Source organism: Pristiophorus japonicus, chromosome 5 (assembly GCF_044704955.1).
Source record: "Pristiophorus japonicus isolate sPriJap1 chromosome 5, sPriJap1.hap1, whole genome shotgun sequence".
Taxonomy (NCBI): domain Eukaryota; kingdom Metazoa; phylum Chordata; class Chondrichthyes; family Pristiophoridae; genus Pristiophorus; species Pristiophorus japonicus.
In genome coordinates this window covers 251,531,944-251,551,244 of record NC_091981.1, presented here as the reverse complement: position 1 = coordinate 251,551,244, position 19,301 = coordinate 251,531,944, and the positions used below count along the sequence as shown (strand labels likewise).

Below are 19,301 nucleotides of genomic sequence, written 5' to 3'. Positions count from 1 at the left end.
GAGGAGGACAAAGGGTTTAATTAGGAGGGGGAAAATAGAGTACGAGAGGAAGCTTGCTGGGAACATAAAAACTGACTGCAAAAGCTTCTATAGATATGTGGAGAAAAAGATTAGTGAGGACAAACGTAGGTTCCTAGCAGTCAGATTTAGGTGAATTTATCACAGGGAACAAAGAAATGGCGGACCAGTTAAACAAATACTTTGGTTCTGTCTTCACGAAGGAAGACACAAATAACCTTTCGGAGATACGAGGGGACCGAGGGTCTAGTGAGAAGGAGGAAGTGAAGGAAATCCTTATTAGGCAGGAAATTGTGTTAGGGAAATTGATGGGATTGAAAAGCCGATAAATCCCCGGGGCCTGATGGTCTGCATCCCAGAGTACTTAAGGAAGTGGCCCGAGAAATGGTGGATGCATTGGTGATCATTTTCCAACAGTCTATCGACTCTGGATCAATTCCTATGGACTGGAGGGCAGCTAATGTAACACCACTTTTTAAGAAAGGAGGGAAAGAGAGAAAACGGGTAATTTTCGACCGGGTAGTCTGACATTGGTCGTGGGGGAAATGTTGGAATCAATTATTAAAGATGAAATGGCAGCACATTTGGAAAGCAGTGACGGGATCGGTCCAAGTCAGCATGGATTTATGAAAGGGAAATCCTGCTTGACAAATCTTCTAGAATTTTTTGAGGATGTAACTAGTAGAGTGGACAAGGGAGAACCAGTGGATGTGGTGTATTTGAACTTTCAAAACGCTTTTGACAAGGTCCCAAGAGATTGGTGTGCAAAGTCAAAGCGCATGGTATTGGGGGTAATGTACTGACGTGGATAGAGAACTGGTTAGCAGACAGGAAGCAGAGAGTTGGGATAAATGGGTCCTTTTCAGAATGGCAGGCAGTGACTAGTGGAGTGCCGCAGGGCTCAGTGCTGGGACCCCAGCTATTTACAATATACATTAATGATTTGATGAGGGAATTGAGTGTAATATCTCCAAGTTTGCAGATGACACTAAGCTGGGTGGCGGTGTGAGCTCTGAGGAGGACGCGAAAAGGCTGCAGGGTGACTCGGACAGGTTAGGTGAGTGGACAAACGCATGACAGATGCAGTATAATGTGGATAAATGTGAGGTTATCCACTTTGGTGGCAAAAACACAAAGGCAGAATATTATCTGAATGGCGGCAGATGAGGAAAAGGGGAGGTGCAACGAGATCTGGGTGTCATGGTACATCAGTCATTGAAAGTTGGCATGCAGGTACAGCAGGCGGTGAAGAAGGCAAATGGTATGTTGGCCTTCATAGGGGATTTGAGTATAGGAGCAAGGAGGTCTTATTGCAGTTGTTCAGGGCCTTAGTGAGGTCTCACCTGGAATATTGTGTTCAGTTTTGATCTCCGAATCTGAGGAAAGATGTTCTTGCTATTGAGGGAGTGCAGCGAAGGTTCACCAGACTGATTCCTGGGATGGCAGGACTGACATATGAGGAGAGACTGGATCAACATGAGCCTGTATTCACTGGAGTTTAGAAGGATGAGAGGGGATCTCATAGAAACATATAAAATTCTGACGGGACTGGACAGCTTAGATGCAGGAAGAATGTTCCCGATGTTGGGGAAGTCCAGAACCAGGGGACATAATCTAAGGAAAAGTGGTAAGCCATTTAGGATTGAGATGAGGAGAAACTTCTTCACTCAGAGTTGTTAACCTGTGGAATTCCCTATCGCAGAGTGTTGTTGATGCCAGTTCATTGGATACATTCAAGAGGGAGTTAGATATGGCCCTTATGGCTAAAGGGATCAAGGGGTATGGGGAGAAAGCAAGAAAGGGGTATTGAGGTGAATGATCAGCCATGATCTCATTGAATAGTGGTGCAGGCTCAAGGGGCCGAATGGCCTACTCCTGCACCTATTTTCTATGTTTCTATGGCAATGGTGGCATCAAGGTCAACAGGAAGTGGCTGGGCTTTCTCTTGTTCAAGATGGTCATTACCTGCTACTTATTTAACACAATTGTTACCTGTCATTTGTCAATCCTACTCTTATTGTCGATCCTGCTGTGTAGGTTGGCATGGGTTGCTTCGGAAAAGTTGTGAATGGAATTCAACATTGTGAGATCTTTAGTGAACAGCCGCAATTCTGATTTCATAACAGAGAGAATGTTATTGGTGAAGCAGCTGAACACAAGCAACATGAACTTCAAGTTGCATAGAATTAAGTAGAAATTACAGCACAGAAATAAGTCATCGGCCCAACTGGTCTATGCTGGTGTTTATTCTCCACACAAGCCTCCTTTCCACCCTAATTCATCTCACCCTATTAACATAACCTTGTATTCCTTTCTCCCTCATGTACTTTCTTGCTGCTCCTTGAATGTATCCATGCCATTTGCCTCAACCACTCCCCATGGTCGCAAGTTCTGGCTGTTTTCCTTCCATTTCCAGAAATGTTTACACCGTCTCCGCCCCTGTTCTGGCCCCAGAGAAACAATACACCAGTTGAGTCTTGTACTTCAGATTGCTAGTCCCCCCAATATGGAATTTCCCACTACTGCTAAGTGACAGGAAACAGAGAGTAGTGGTGAGTGGTTGTGTTTCAGACTGGAGGAAGGTACACAGTGGTGTTCCCTAGGGGTCAGTACTGGGACCACTGATTTTCTTGATATATATTAATGACTTGGATGTGGGTGTTCAGGGCACAATTTCAAAATCTGCAGATGACACAAAACTTGTAAGTATAGTGAACAGTGAGGAGGATAGTGATAGACTTCAAGAGGACGTAGACAGGCTGGTGGAATGGGCGGACACGTGGCAGATGAAATTTAAAGCAGTAAAATGTGAAGTGATACATTTTGGTAGAAAGAATGAGGAAAGGAAATATAAATTGAACGATACAATCCTAAACGGGGTGCATAAACAGAGAGGCCGATGGTACATGTGCACAAATCGTTGAAGGTGGCAGAGCAGGTTGAGAAAGCAGTTAAGAAAGCTTACGGGATCCTGGGCTTCTTGAGTAGAAGTGTAGAGTACAAAAGCGTGGAAATTACGATGAACCTATATAAAATACTGATTCGGCCTCATCTGGAATTGTGTCCAGTTCTGGGCCCCACACTTTAGGAAGGATGTGAAGGCCCGAGAGAGGGTGCAGAGAATGATTCCAGGGATGAGGAACTTCAGTTATGTGGATAGCTGAGAGAAACTGGGGTGGTTCTCCTTGGAGCAGAGAAGATTGAGAGGAGATTTGATCGAGTTGTTCAAAATCGTGAGGGGTCTAGACAGAGTAGGTAGAGAGAAACTGTTCCCATTGGAGGAAGGGTCGAGAACCAGAGGACACAGTTTAAGGTGATTGGCAAAGGAACCAAAAGCAACATAAGAAAAAACTTTTTTTACACAGCAAGTGGTTAGGATCTGGAATGCACTGCATGGAATGCATGGCATGCTCAATCACAGATTTCAAAAGGAAGTTGGATAAGTACTTGAAAGAATTGTTTTTATGCAGGGCTGTGGGGAAAGAGCGGGACTAGCTGAGGTGCTCTTGCAGAGAGCTGGCACGAGCTCGACGGGCCGAATAGCCTTCCTTGCTATAATCATTCTATGGCTCCAAGTTTCCACATGATTTGCTCCTGATTTTTAGGAGCAACTGGTGTAGAACGGAGTATCTTAGAAATCGGAATTCTCTACATTTAGTTTGCTCCAGTTCTAGTCAGTTAGAACAGTTTCACTTTGGAACAGAATTTTTTTTTCAAAAGGGGGCGTGTCCGGCCACTTATGCCTGATTTCAAAGTTTCGTGAGTGAAAACTTACTCCAAACTAACTTAGAATGGAGTAAGTGAAGATTTTTGTACGCTCGAAAAAACCTTGTCTACATTTTAGAAAATTAGGCGTAGGGAACGAGGTGGGAGGGGAGGGGAGGGAAGGGAAGTCATTAAATTCTACAATCAATCCTTAGTTATACTTGTACAAATAAATCCAACCTGAATAAAAATTTATAAGCAAAGAAAAGATTAAATAAACCATGTTCCTACCTGTGTGAAAGTGCTTCAGGCAGGCCTTTCATGTTGGAGACAGGCAGGGGTGTGGCGTCAGTGTCTCGACGGCAGCGGCAGCAAGCTTCGAGCTGAGCTGCAGTGCTTGAGGCAGGCCTTCATTCGCAGCACCGGATGGACCCGAGGCCATTTGGCCATGAGATATCAGCGGCGTCAGTGGCTGGCCGGCAGCCGAAGAATCAACGCAGGACACACGCAGCTCTTTATGGTGCTTGAGGCCATTCGGCCACGCTTTAGGGGCGGCGTCAGTGGCTCGACGGCAGCCAAAGATACAGCAGCAGCCTTCGAGCTGTGAAGGGGACTGAGGCCATTTGGACAGATAGAGGCAGCCACATAGACAGTTTTATATTTAAATTTGCAGAATGGGTGCTGCATTGTCAACACCACGTATTATGCAATGGTTTGCCATCAATTCACTGCATAGGAGAGAATTGATTAGAGCTCACCGCACCAGGATCGTCGTAGCCCGTAGGTTGATGGGCAGGAGACCTTACCCACGTCGACAATATCGAACCAGGCGCTAGTACCTGGACATGAGCGAGGCTGATTGTGTGAAAAGGCTGCGTTTTCGCAGAGAAGTTGTCACTGAGATCTGTGATATGGTGAGAGCAGATTTGCAGGCCAGAAGCAGAACGCCAACTGCCTTGTCTGTTGAAGTGAAGGTAACAGCTGCACTTTCTTTCTATGCCTCGGGATTGTTTCAGGCTACAACTGGAGATGTGTGTGCCATCTCTCAACGTGTGATACATGCCTGCGTTTACCAGGTCACGGCTGCACTTTATGCGCGAAGGAATGACTTCATCAATTTCCCAATGACCGCACAAGCGATCCATGAGGGGGCTGTGGGCTTCTTCAGGATTGCCGGCTTCCCAAAGGTACAGGGCTGCATTGATTGTACCCACATAGCCTTGTGAGCAGTATCTGAGCAGTACCGAAATAGGAAAGGTTTCCACTCTATCAATGTGAAGCTCATGTGTGACGACAAGCAGCGCATCACGTCAGTCGATGCGAGATATCCTGGCAGCACCCACGATGCGTTCATCCTACGCGACAGCGTTCTATCTGACATGTTTGAGCAGCAGCCAGCAGGGCAGAGCTGGCTACTGGGAGACAAAGGGTACGGCCTGACCACCTGGCTCATGACGCCCCAACGCGTGACACGGACAGAAGCTGACCGTCAATACAACATGGCGCACATTGCGACACACAGCATCATTGAGAGGACCATTGGCATATTGAAACAGCGATTCCGATGCCTGGACCATTCCGGAGGACAGTTGCTATACCCTCCTCAGATTGTCGGTCATTTCACTGTTGTGTGCTGCATGCTTCATAACTTAGCCATCATGAGGCAGCAGGAGCTGGTAGTGGAACCCGAAGACCGACGTGAGTATTACAGAAGACCAGGATGTGGATGATAACGACAATCAGGAAAGCATGCAAGTGCCTGATGCCGGAGCACGAGGTCGGAGGAGGGCTGTCCATCGTGCCCCTTTAACGATTGCTCGAGACTTGCGCCAGCAGCTCATCCGTGAACGCTTCAACTACTGATGCCTGAGGGCTCTGCGACTACTTTTGCACATGGACATGTTTATTCTTTGCAGTTGTTCCTACGTTGTGTTGTGTTAATGGAACATGAAACAGTTTTAATGAAAACATATTTTATTGAAAAGTTAACGTCACTCTAATAAAATATTTGTTGTATCAAACTATACTTTTTAATATGACTCTTGAAGATCACTTTAAAAACTTTAAGATCACTTATAAACTTGTAAAGTTACAAAAGTTACAAAACACTTTCTATGTGAAAAATTTTACACTCTAAGATCACTTACACTTCAAGATCACTTTTTAGATGCAAAATTAAATAATTTACAGAATGTGAGAGCATTTACACTATAAGATCACTTGAAAACCATAAGATTCCTTTATAAGTTGTAAAGTTACAAAACTTACAAAACAATTTCAATTTGAAAAACACTACTACAGCTACATCAAGAACAAGAACAAAAGCAGCAAAGAAAGGCTGCAACCATGTCTCATCCATATCTCAGTGAATGTTCACTTCCTCATGGGGGTGTCATTTGATTGGCCGGGCTGTGTGCCCTTATTGCAGCAGCTACCTCAACCAGGCCCTCCCTGACGGCCTGTGCCGACACTTGCATGCCCACCCTGATGGCCTGTGCCGACATTTGCATGCCCTCCCTGACGGCCTATGCCGTCGATTGCACTCCCTCGGACATTCCCTCCCTAAGTTCCCGTGTCATTATTGCTATTTCTCCCGTCAGGACCGTCAACTCTTCACCTACTGCATTGATGCCACCGATGAGTGATCGGGTAAGCTCATTGGTCTCCATACCCAATGCCACAACCTGAGTCGCATCTGTTGCACGCTGCATCTCAGGAGAGCGTGTCTCCAATCTCCTTCTCTGCCTGGGTCTGCCTCGTGGCACCACTACACTGGGAGGCGCGGGCACGGACGGTGGGATGCTTGGTGTTGCAAGTGGCACCACTACACAGGGAGATGCGGGCTGGGACTGTGGGATGCTCTGTGTTCCAGATGGCTGAACTGGAGGGAGAGGCTCGGGCTGGAATGGTGGGATGCTCTGTGTTGCAGACGGCAGAACTAGAGGGAGAGGCTCGGGCTGGAACGGTAGGACACTCGGTGTTCCAGACGACAGCACTCGAGTGCGAGCCGTGGGCTGGGATGTTGGACGAATGGGTGTAAACTGCTCCATGATATCAGCAGCAACACTGGGACCCGAAGCGTCGGAATCAAAACCAGAGAAGGTGGAACCAGAACCTATGCGAGAGAGAGGCGCAGGCTGGGACGGTAGTGCACTGACTGTAGAATGCTGCATTATACCAGCAGCACCACTGGGACCCACAACATCGGAAGCGAAACCATGGAAGGTGGAACCAAGACCTATGCTAGGGATTGAAACTCTGATGCCCCTTGATGGGGGCTCGTAAACATTAAATTGGAAGCTCTCCCCTGCAGTCATTGCTGCCATCATCCAGTCTGGATCGTCCGCAGCTGGTTGTACTGGTTCTTGTTCTGTACCCTCAGGATCCTCAGGGTTGGCAGCAGCAGCATCATCATCATCATCATCATCATCATCATCATCATCATCATGTTCTGCAAAATACATCAGAACAGTCAAATGCTTAACAGCAAGGGAGGGGGCCGGGTGGATGGCATGAGTACTCTCACACATAGGCCAGGCAGCAAGTTGATTTAAAGGGCCATGATGCATTTTCAGGACTTACCCTCTTCCTCGCGTGCGGGCCCAGCTTGTGCTGTACCGATTGCTTTTCTCCATGTACGACTCATCATAGCAGCTACCCTTTGTTCCAAGGGTGTCAGTGGATGCAGATTGGGCACGCCTCCTCCTGTCCGAGTTGCCTCCCTTTTGTTGTGGGCCAATTTCTTCTGCAAAGAGTAAAATATAACTTTTTACAGAGTGCGTCAGTCTGCAAGGTTACTTACAGATAGCCAGGTTACAATTACGATTAAATAAAAAATGGGAAATATTATTTGCACTAACTACTTGACCAAGGTCGTGCCATTTCTTTTTACACTGACTTCCAGATCTCCTGGTATGCACCACTGCGCAGTAATCTTCTGCAACTTGGTTCCAGCGTTTCTTCATTTCTTTTGGTGACACTTTTATGCGACCTCTGTTGCTGGTATCTAGCTCCTGCCATCTCTGCTCAATTACGTTGACTAATATTTCCATTTCCTCATGCAAGAAATTCTTTGTTCTTGGTGGACGTTGATCCATTGCAAAGTTGAATTGGCACTCTTATTTCTCCAAACACACAGTCCTTAATTTGCATGCACCAATGCAGCACCGGTTCTGCAAGTTTAGCAGTGAAAAGCTGAACTCACTGATTTCAGCAGGTGATTTATTCAGCAGTGCTGCTAAAAGCACTCCCTCACACACAGAAATATAAAAAAAAATTAAATTACAAGCCTTTGCAGGGGTCCAAGAAACAAATCTTCACTTTTTCTGCAGTATTTTAAAAAATGGCCGAGTGCCAATGTTTGTGTGAGACTGCGCGTGCGCGCACGCTCCAACGCGCACGCGCAGGGTTGCCGGCACCACGAAGGCTAATTTAAATTGTACCCGCCCCCTGCTGCTTGGAAAATCGACGCGAGTGTTAGGCTCCGCCCCCTGCTGCGAAAAGCGCACCGCGCCAAGCAGACATCGAGCTATCGGATTTTTTTTTAGGCGCAGTTTTCGGCGCGAGAAACAGGCGCCCAGCTCGGAGGTGCGCCGTTTTCGCCGCGGCACGAAACTTGGGGCCTACGATTCTATGATACTTATAAACGTGCTTGGTCTCCTGGAACTGTCTCACTTCTGAATGGGTAATCCCTTGCTTTATGTCGTCACGATTTTGCTCATGATTACTCTGCTCAGTGTCCAATCCTTGTTTTCATTCTGGGCATCGAGAACTGTATACCCACTTGGCAAATCCAGATCCACAAAGTTTTCCTGTATTCTCATATCCCCCCCCCCACCTCTACCCAACCTTGAGTGGTCACCCATTTCCCCTCTCCTGCTTCAGTATTTCTCTCTCTCTCTGTGGGATAGCTACCTACTGGAACATACCTCCAGAAAAATTCCCTCCTTGCACATACAGTATTGCACATTAAAAGCAGCCGATCAAGCTCAGCAGTTCTCTACTCAGGCAGCACAACTTTGTGACACTTTGTGCATATATACTCCTCTTAAATACCTGCAGATCTGGGATATGCCATGCCATGCATTCTGCATATATTGCAAGTCTGTCACTTGATGCGATTATTTCTATATTTCCAGATGCTGTACAATTCACGAGTGCCATCTGTAGAGCCATATAATGGATTGTATGGACTTTAGCGAAGAAGACGGAGACCCTTAACTAACTTTCGCTTTCCGCTTAGTGACTTCCATGTCTACTACCAATTAAATCTTCAATTTAAAGGTGCATCAAGTAGAGTGTGCAAACTGTGATGCCAAGTTTTGCGACAAAGCAAGGTGTTCAGAAGAAAGTTTTGAGACATGAAAGCTCGTATTGGAGCGAAGGGTAACCCATGTATCAAACAATCCAAGACAAAGCAGAGTTAGAAAAAGAATTTATGTGTGGTGAGCTCATATAATTAGGTCTTGACATTCAGGTTCTGATTCAGTCAAGGAGTGAAGCAAAGGTTGGTCAATTGTTTTCCATGTGTGTTGACATCTCCATCAAAATCTTCCAGTGTTTCTGCATTATATGTCAAAGAAATAAATTGTTAAATATGTCTGCTGTCACCTAACCTTTTCAACCACCCATCATGTGGTTTGAAGATATAAAATCAATTTGAATAGAAATAAAACATGCGAAAGTGAAGCCACGGTTTTATTTTTAACAGGCAAGTCAGTTTACGCAACCGAACTATACTGAGGCTCCAAAGTACTGAAAAGGTTCCCTGAAAATCCATTTTCACCCAATGCAGTTCAGAAATTGTTGCTGCACAATTAAAGGCATTACAAAATTGCTGTGCAAATATCCCAATATTGCTGTACAGCTCTGCAGAGAATTTTGCTTGACTTTCGAAGGCCCAAGAACAGTTTTGGGCTGGGATCTTTACAAAATGCATTGCAATCTGTCTAGACGCTAAAGGTTGTACCAGAGCCAGCCTTTTGCATTTTTTTAAAGCAAGTGTTTATTCCAATCCTGTTGTCCCCTTTGAGGTGGGTTTGTCGTCTCCTTGCAGACAGGGCAGCCTGGTTTGCCTGTGATAGCAACAATGTGACATATCTTGCTGTCCAGCTTAATTGCACTTTACAGGAGCCAACAAATCGTTTTTAAAGTGGTCATCTTGTTGTTTAATTTAAGAGAGTCCATCTCTGCTCTTCAAAGTTTAGGACCATTACATGCATAACACAGGCACATGTTGGGAATATATAAACTCTGAACCAGTAAGTCGAGGAAAAGTTTCTTTCCAAAATCGAAGGTGTCACCCATAAAGCAGAGAAGCTTAAAATGAGTATAAATTGTGCACTTGGGCAAACACAATAACTTCTGACCAGGAGGTAAACAAAACAAAATGTCAATAAAATCTTCCACCAAAAAGAAATGAAGTAACATAGTGGAATATATCTGGGTCAGTGTTCCAGGGAACGCAGCTGAAATCAATCTCTAGATTGATAACTTCCATAACAGATCTTATTTGTCATCAAAAGCGTTCCTGACAAAAAATAGACCACTAATTTGTGAGCTTGCAGGTGAGAATGTGCTGTCTCTGTACTACGTTGATGAATCCAGTGCTGAAATGGTCTTTCCTGCTGCAATTCTTACACAAATTGGAGGGGCTGCCCCTTCTGAAGATGCAGTATGTTGTTCAAGTCTCTATTCCCCAGCTTCAGTGTCTCGTGAAAACCCAGTTTTGAAAAAATCTAGATGTAATTTTTCTGAAAGAAATTCCAGCGGGCATTTAAATTTTCATGCAGTAAATACTTCTGAGGTTATTTATGCATGACTAATCTTTTACAGAATGAATATTTTATGGCATAGATTCATATATGGGATGTGGCAGTAAAAAAATGGCATGCGCTTCAAGTAAGCATTTCAGATAGAAAGCTGTCACCGCAAAGTGAATATGGCTGATAGCAAATAAAATGCTCATTTTATTCTGCCCAAATTACATTTGTGATCAAATCATTATCACAGCCATTCTTAAAAGGGCTTGGTTTTAAAAAATATTAAATTAGTTATAAAAATTGAGTCTTTCCACGCCATCTGTGGGACTCATTAATTTTAACTTTTTCTAGTCTAGGAAGCTGAAACTGCCTATTATTGTCTCTGTTATCAGGTGGTCTGGGGACAGATGCAATCGGCTTGCTGTAGTGTGCATCACTGTATCTGATCCAGGGTAAATAGGGACCAACACGATTAATGCTTTCTTATTTTTGAAAAAGGGAGAAATACTGAAATTGATGAGGAGATATACTCAAGGCCAAGTGAAATCACTTTTATTAAATCTAATAGAATAAAATTTTTCAAGATGCATTGTTAGGGGCATTAGGCTCGCAATCTAGATGTTCCTGTATTCCAAACACTTGGATGTGTGAGTTTGCTGCAAACTTAGTATGTTTTTTAGTGCATTTTTAGTGTTCTTAAATGTCAAAGCAATTACATTCATCTTTTAAAGTTAGCAAAGGGGATCTATCATAGGAAATCCCAAGGGAGGGGAGGAGAGAAGATCAGAATGTGTCTCTCCCATTTCTGTATCAACTCCCAGCCCCCACCATCCCTGGGCTCCTTTGGAACAACTTCTGCTAGATGTGAAGAATGTGAGCAGACTACCTGCTCTCCAATCTGGCAATGCTGCTTTTTAACTGGTCAATTGGATGTGTGTGAAAGCAGTGTGTCGTCATACTAGGAATTGGTTTGGGTGGTGATGAACTTAATTATAATTAGCTTGATGAATCAGTTAGTTAGTTTGATTGCATTAAATATACATTGATGAATAGATCTGTCACTATAGATACGAAGTGGAACAGAATTGTTTTTCTAAATTTAGTGACAAGTTCTCTATTTGAGTCAACTTTAAAGCCGTGTGTGTAATGTTGCTGCTCCCCAACTTGTGTGTTTTGAGGGGAGAGAGGGGTGGTTGTAATGTATTTGTTTCATGGGTTCTTTGCTTAAGAATTCATAGCAACACATTGCCATTAAGAACTAGTTGGTTTATTAATAAAGATTTAATAGTCACACTACACATTGCCGGTTCATCCACCAGGCTCACAACAGCATACTTCATCATTAACAACCTAGACTCAACTGTCTGGGGTTTTATTGAGTCTTGTGAACATCACATGACTGGCTAAGCCTCTCACAATGCAACAGCTCTACAACTATTTTTGTAGTCACAAATAAACAAGTGCCCCCCTGATTAAAGGTGGGGGGGGGGCGGCACACACTCCAACAACTTTTCAAGTGGCCCTTTTTTGTAGTTTTTTTTTGAGAGCACTAAAACACAAATTATACAAGTGCCCGCTGGCTATAAGGGCGGGGGAGGGGGGGGGGGGGGCACTAAATCCAACAACTTAAACAAATTAAACTTTAGACATTAATATCAAATTAAAATTTGGTTGCCGGGGGTGATGATGCACTGCAGTCCTTCCGGCGCCCACCTCTCACAGAAGGCCGCGAGTGTACCGGTGGACACCGCGTGTTCCATTTCCAGGGACACCCTGGCTCGGATGTAACCACAGAAGAGAGGCAGGCAGTCGGGCTGAATGACCCCTTCGACCGCCCGCTGCCTGGACCGGCTGATGGCCCCCTTGGTCATGCCCAGGAGCAGTCCTATGAGGAGACCTTCGGACCTACCGCTCCCCTCCGCACAGGGTGCCCAAAGATCAGGAGTGTGGGACTGAAGTGCAACCAGAATTTGAGGAGCAGCCCCTTCAAATAATGGAATAGGGGCTGCAACCTCGCACAGTCAATAAAAACATGGAACACATACTCTTTCAGACCGCAGAAATTACAGGCGGCCTGGGAGCCCGTGAACCGACTTAAAAACTTATTGCACGGTGCTGCTCCGTGCACCACCCTCCAGGCCAAGTCCCCGATAAATAGAGGGGGGACTCCCGCATAGAGTGCACTCCATTGGGGACCCCCGCCTCCTCTGGTCAGCAAGATGGTACGCCATGGCATGTCTGGACGGCAGACGAGGATGGCAAGGTGGAGAGTGTGCAAGAGCCGCCCGTACAGGAACCCCCTCCGCGTAGAACTGAAAGGCACAGAGGGGATTTCCCCGAGGAGGCTCAAGTTGTGAGGCGCCGGCTCCCGGGAGGTTTCGGGGCTTGGCGCCGATGAGGAATTCCGTCTGGACGGGGGTCAGTTTGGACGGGATCTCCCCAAGTGCTTGAGCCTCCTCGACGCACCTAATGGAGTCAGGGCCCAGCGCTGTTTTTAGCGACTCGATGGCATTGGCCGCGCGCCGGACGTCATCCCAGTTTAGCCACCATGCCAGCACGTCTGTCACCATCCAGCCCGCTCCTCCACCGTCGAGCAGGTCCCTGACCCTGGTCACCTCGCCAGCCACAGCTCCCTCGTCCGCCTGCCACCTAAAACCGCGGTCGTGGAGGTACGGATTCCTGAGCAGCGGCTCCTGCATGACGGCCGCCACTCCAGACGGGGGAGAGCTGCGCTTGGTGGCGACTCTGTTCCAGACCCTGATGAGTTCCTGGTAAAAGACAGGCAGCCCCCGCATGGCGGTCCTGACGCCCCCCCCAGGCTCACAAACAGGAGCTGTGTGTCATAATTGAGGCTGTACTGCTGGCGGAAGAAATACGTTGCCAACGCACGCCACCTAGGAGGGGGCTCAACGTAGAGGTATCTCTGCAGGATCTGAAGACGGAAAGTCGCATGCTGGTTGCTGAAGCACACCAACGCCTGACTGCCCTCCCTAAGTGGGAGACTCAAAACCGCAGCAGAGACCCAGTGTCACACCAAACATTTCCAAACAAGTGCCCCCTTGTTTTTTTTTGAGAGCACTGAAACACAAATTATACAAGTGCCCCCTGGCTAAAAAGCAGCGGTGGGGTGCACTAAAACCTGGCACAATAAACAAAAAATCAAAATAAAGTTTGGTTGTCGGGGGTGATGATGCACTCCAGTCCCTCCGGGTGTCCACCTCTCGCGGAAGACCGCGAGCATACCGGTGGATAACTAATGCAGGTTGATCACATAAGAACATAAGAATTAGGAACAGGAGTAGGCCATCTAGCCCCTCGAGCCTGCTCCGCCATTCAACAAGATCATGGCTGATCTGGTCGTGGACTCAGCTCCACTTACCCGCCCGCTCCCCGTAACCCTTAATTCCCTTATTGCTTAAAAATCTATCTATCTTTGACTTGAAAACATTCAATGAGCCAGCCTCAACTGCTTCCTTGCGCAGAGAATTCCACAGATTCACAACCCTCTGGGAGAAGAAATTCTTTAAATTGGCTCCTCCGTATTTTGAGGCTGTGCCCCCTAGTTCTAGCCTCCCCCACCAATGGAAACAACCTCTCTGCCTCTATCTTGTCTATCCCTTTCATGATTTTAAATGTTTCTATAAGATCACCCCTCATCTTTCTGAACTCCAACGAGTAAAGACCCAGTCTACTCAATCTATCGTAAGTTAACCCCCTCATTTCTCGAATCAGCCTAGTGAATCGTCTCTGTACCCCTTCCAAAGCTAGTATATCCTTCCTTAAGTAAGGTGACCAAAACTGCACGCAGTACTCCAGGTGCGGCCTCACCAATACCCTATACAGTTGCAGCAACACCTCCCTGCTTTTGTACTCCATCCCTTTCGCAATGAAGGCCAACATTCCATTCGCCTTCCTGATTACCTGCTGCACCTGCAAACTAACCTTTTGGGATTGGTCGGGTGGCACCATTTAATGTTTATGTGTTACAGGTAAACTCCAAAAGAGTTTCATTCACAAGGACCCCCAGGTCCCTCTGCACCACAGCATGTTGTAATTTCTCCCCATTCAAATAATATTCCCTTTTACTGTTTTTTTTTCCCCAAGGTGGATGACCTCACACTTTCCGACATTGTATTCCATCTGCCAAACCTTAGCCCATTCGCTTAACCTCTCCAAATCTCCTTGTAGCCTCTCTGAGTCCTCTACACAACCCGCTTTCCCACTAATCTTAGTGTCATCTGCAAATTTTGTTGCACTACACTCTGTCCCCTCCTCTAGGTCATCTATGTATATTGTAAACAGTTGTGGTCCCAGCACTGATCCCTGTGGCACACCACTAACCACTGATTTCCAACCGGAAAAGGACCCATTTATCCCGACTCTCTGCTTTCTGTTCGCCAGCCAATTCTCTATCCATGCTAATACATTTCCTCTGACTCCGCGTACCTTTATCTTCTGCAGTAACCTTTTGTGTGGCACCTTATCGAATGCCTTTTGGAAATCTAAATACACCACATCCATCGGTACACCTCTATCCACCATGCTCGTTATATCCTCAAAGAATTCCAGTAAATTAGTTAAACATGATTTCCCCTTCATGAATCCATGCTGCGTCTGCTTGATTGCACTATTCCTATCTAGATGTCCCGCTATTTCTTCCTTAATAATAGTTTCAAGCATTTTCCCCACTACAGATGTTAAACTAACCGGCCTATAGTTACCTGCCTTTTGCCTGCCCCCTTTTTTAAACAGAGGCGTTACATTAGCTGCTCTCCAATCCGCTGGTACCTCCCCAGAGTCCAGAGAATTTTGGTAGATTATAACAAATGCATCTGCGATAACTTCCGCCATCTCTTTTAATACCCTGGGATGCATTTCATCAGGACCAGGGGACTTGTCAACCTTCAATCCCATTAGTCTGTCCAGCACTACCTCCCGAGTGATCGTGATCATCTCAAGGTCCTCCCTTCCCACATTCCTATGACCAGCAATTTTTGGCATGGTTTTTGTGTCTTCCACTGTGAAGACGGAAGCAAAATAATTGTTTAAGGTCTCAGCGATTTCCACATTTCCCATTATTAAATCCCCCTTTTCATCTTCTAAGGGACCAACATTTACTTTAGTCACTCTTTTCCGTTTTATATATCTGTAAAAGCTTTTACTATCTGTTTTTATGTTTTGCGCAAGTTTACTTCGTAATCTATCTTCCCTTTCTTTATTGCTTTTTTAGTCATTCTTTGCTGTTGCTTAAAATCTTCCCAATCCTCTAGTTTCCCACTAACCTTGGCCACCTTATACGCATTGGTCTTTGATTTGATACTTTCCTTTATTTCCTTGGTTATCCACGGCTGGTTATCTCTTCTCTTGCCGCCCTTCTTTTTCACTGGAATATATTTTTGTTGCGCATTATGAAAGAGCTCCTTAAAAGTCCTTCACTGTTCCTCAATTGTGCCACCGTTTAGTCCTTGTTTCCAGTCTACTTTAGCCAACTCTGCCCTCATCCCACTGTAGTCCCCTTTGTTTAAGCATAGTACTCTCGTTTCTGACACAACTTCCTCATCCTCAATCTGTATTACAAATTCAACCATATTGTGATCACTCATTCCGAGAGGATCTTTTACGAGGAGATCGTTTATTTTTCCTGTCTCGTTACACAGGACCAGATCCAAAATGGCTTGCTCCTTTGTAGGCTCTGTTACATACTGTTCTAAGAAACAATCCCGTATGCATTCTATGAATTCCTCCTCCAGGCTACCCCCTGCGATTTGATTTGACCAATCGATATGTAGGTTAAAATCCCCCATAACTACTGCCGTTCCTTTTTCACATGCCTCCATTATTCCCTTGATTATTGCCCGCCCCACCATGAAGTTATTATTTGGGGGCCTATAAACTACGCCGACCAGTGACTTTTTCCCCTTACTATCTCTAATCTCCACCCACAATGATTCAACATTTTGTTCATTGGAGCCAATATCATCCCTCAGAACTGCCCTGATATCATCCCTTATTAACAGAGCTACCCCACCTCCCTTCCTGCCTATCTTTCCGAATCGTCAGATACCCCTGTACGTTTAATTCCCAGTCCTGGCCACCTTGCAACCATGTCTCTGTAATGGCCACCAAATCATACCCATTTGTAATGATTTGTGCCGTCAACTCATTTACTTTATTTCTAATGCTGCGTGCATTTAGGTAGAGTGTTTTCATCCTAGTTTTTAAACTATGATTTTTAATTTTGACCCCCCCTGCAGCCCTTTTATATTCAGTGGTCCTTTTTGTTTCTTGCCTTTAGTTTCTCTGCCCTCCACTTTTACTCATCTCTTTTCTGTCTTTTGTTTTTGTCTCCTTTTTGTTTCCCTCTGTCTCCCTGTATTGGTTCCCATCCCACTGCCATATTAGTTTAACTCCTCACCAACAGCACTAGCAAACACTCCCCCTAGGACATTGGTTCCATTCCTGCCCAAGTGCAGACCGTCCGGTTTGTACTGGTCCCACCTCCCCCAGAACCTGTTCCAATGCCCCATGAATTTGAATCCCTCCCTACTGCACCACTGCTCAAGCCACGTATTCATCTGTGCTATCCTGCGATTCCTACTCTGACTAGCACGTGGCACTGGTAGCAATCCCGAGATTACTACTTTTGAGGTCCTACTTTTTAATTTAACTCCTAGCTCCTTAAATTCGTCTCGTAGGACCTTATCCCTTTTTTTACCTATGTCGTTGGTACCAATGTGCACCACGACAACTGGCTGTTCTCCCTCCCTTTTCAGAATGTCCTGCACTCGCTCGGAGACATCCTTGACCCTTGCACCAGGGAGGCAACATAACATCCTGGACTCTCGATTGCGGCCGCAGAAACGCCTATCTATTCCCCTTATGATTGAATCCCCTATCACTATCGCTCTCTCACTCTTTTTTTATGCCCTCCTGTACAACAGAGCCAGCCACGGTGCCATGAACTTGGCTGCTGTTGCTCTCCCCTAATGAGTCATCTCCCTCAACAGCACTCAAAGCAGTGTATCTGTTTTGCAGGGGGATGACCACAAGGGACCCCTGCACTACCTCCTTTGTACTACTCTTCCTGCTGGTCTTCCATTCCCTAGCTGGCTGTGGATCCTTCTCATGCGGTACGACCAACTCACTACACGTGCCACTTATGTCATTCTCAGCATCGTGGATGCTCCAGAGTGAATCCACCCTCAGCTCCAATTCCGCAACGCGGTCCATCAGGAGATGGAGGCGGATACACTTCTTACACATGTAGTCGTCAGGGACACCGGAAGTGTCCCTGAGTTCCCACATGGCACAGGAGGAGCATATCACGTGACCGATCTCTCCTGCCATGCCTTAACCCTTAGAAAGGTAATAACAATGTTACAGTTTATTTACTGATATAAAAATAAAAAGAAAAGCTACTCACCAATCAATCACTTACCCCATTGGCTGTGACGTCACCTTTTGATTCCTTTCTACTTCTTTTTTGCTTTCTCTCCCACTGTAGCTGCACCGATACGCCTTTTATAGGCCGCTCCCACCTCTCGCCAACTGCCGCTGACTCTCGAGCTCCCGCTGGGCCTTTTATAGGCCGCTCCGACGCTGCTCCCACCTGTCGCCAACTGCCGCTGACTCTCGAGCTCCCGCTGGGCCTTTTATAGGCCGCTCCGACGCTGCTCCCACCTCTCGCCAACTGCCGCTGACTCTCGAGCTCCCGCTGGGCCTTTTATAGGCCGCTCCGACGCTGCTCCCACCTCCCGCTGACTCTCGAGCTCCCGCTGGGCCTTTTATAGGCCGCTCCGACGCTGCTCCCACCTCTCACCAACTGCCGCTGACTTTCGAGCTCCCGCTGGGCCTTTTATAGGCCGCTCCGACGCTGCTCCCACCTCTCGCCAACTGCCGCTGACTCTCGAGCTCCCGCTGGGCCTTTTATAAGGCCGCTCCGACGCTGCTCCCACCTCTCGCCAACTGCCGCTCACCTCTGGTAACATCACCACTACACCAACACATCTGACACAAACCCAGGATTGAACCAGGGACCTTTTAGATCTTCAGTCTAACACTCTCCCAACTGAGCTATTTCAGCCCGACAAATGACCACGGCAGGACTCGAACCTGCAATCTTCTGATCACATCAGGGTTTGCACTGAAGTCAAACGCCTTATCCATTACGCCACGTGGCCCCTGTGAGCATACTCACAGGTGCATACATTACAGTGGTGAACCGAGATGGAACTTGGTGTGGGATTGATGAAACTGCATGTGTGTGGTGAATTTGCCAAAAATCCAAGTTAGCTGTCTTGACTATCCTTTGGTTATTACTAGAATTGCCACTCTGTTATCTACGTTAGTGCAAACTTAAAATGGAACAATATATACTGCATTAAATGTAAAATATTCCAATATGAAGTTTTTTTCTCTTAGTTTCCCCTTTAACTTTTTTCTGTCTCCTATCCTAAAGACGTTAACTCTTGCTGGCATACGGTTCACCCTCCAGTGCCTTGCCGAAGTGATGAGCCCAGATAGTGAGTGTCAACAGGCTCATGGACTGTGGGGAATAATCCAACCTGTTCTGTCCCCAATCGATGTCCTCGTGCATTTCCAGCAGGCTTTACGGGATTGTGATTGGGAGCAGAAATCCTGGCTGATTTACCTCATCCTCAGTGTTAATTCTAATGTTACACCACCGCTTCAGCGGAGACCATGTAACTTAACGGAGAGATCCAGCCAGATGAGCCATCAGAGGATATTTGCAGTTTTGTGTGCTTTTCTTCCTATTTCTGAGTAGGAATTGCAAACTTTTGCCATGGAGCGACCTCT

The 19,301-nt window shown here is 46.2% G+C and overlaps 1 protein-coding gene across 7 annotated transcripts in view; it reads left to right on the top strand.

Moving 5' to 3' along the window:
- LOC139264671 (partitioning defective 3 homolog) overlaps positions 1-19,301 on the top strand; it is a 984,694-nt gene that overhangs the window by 493,895 nt on the left and 471,498 nt on the right. The gene's annotated exons all lie outside the window — the stretch shown is intronic.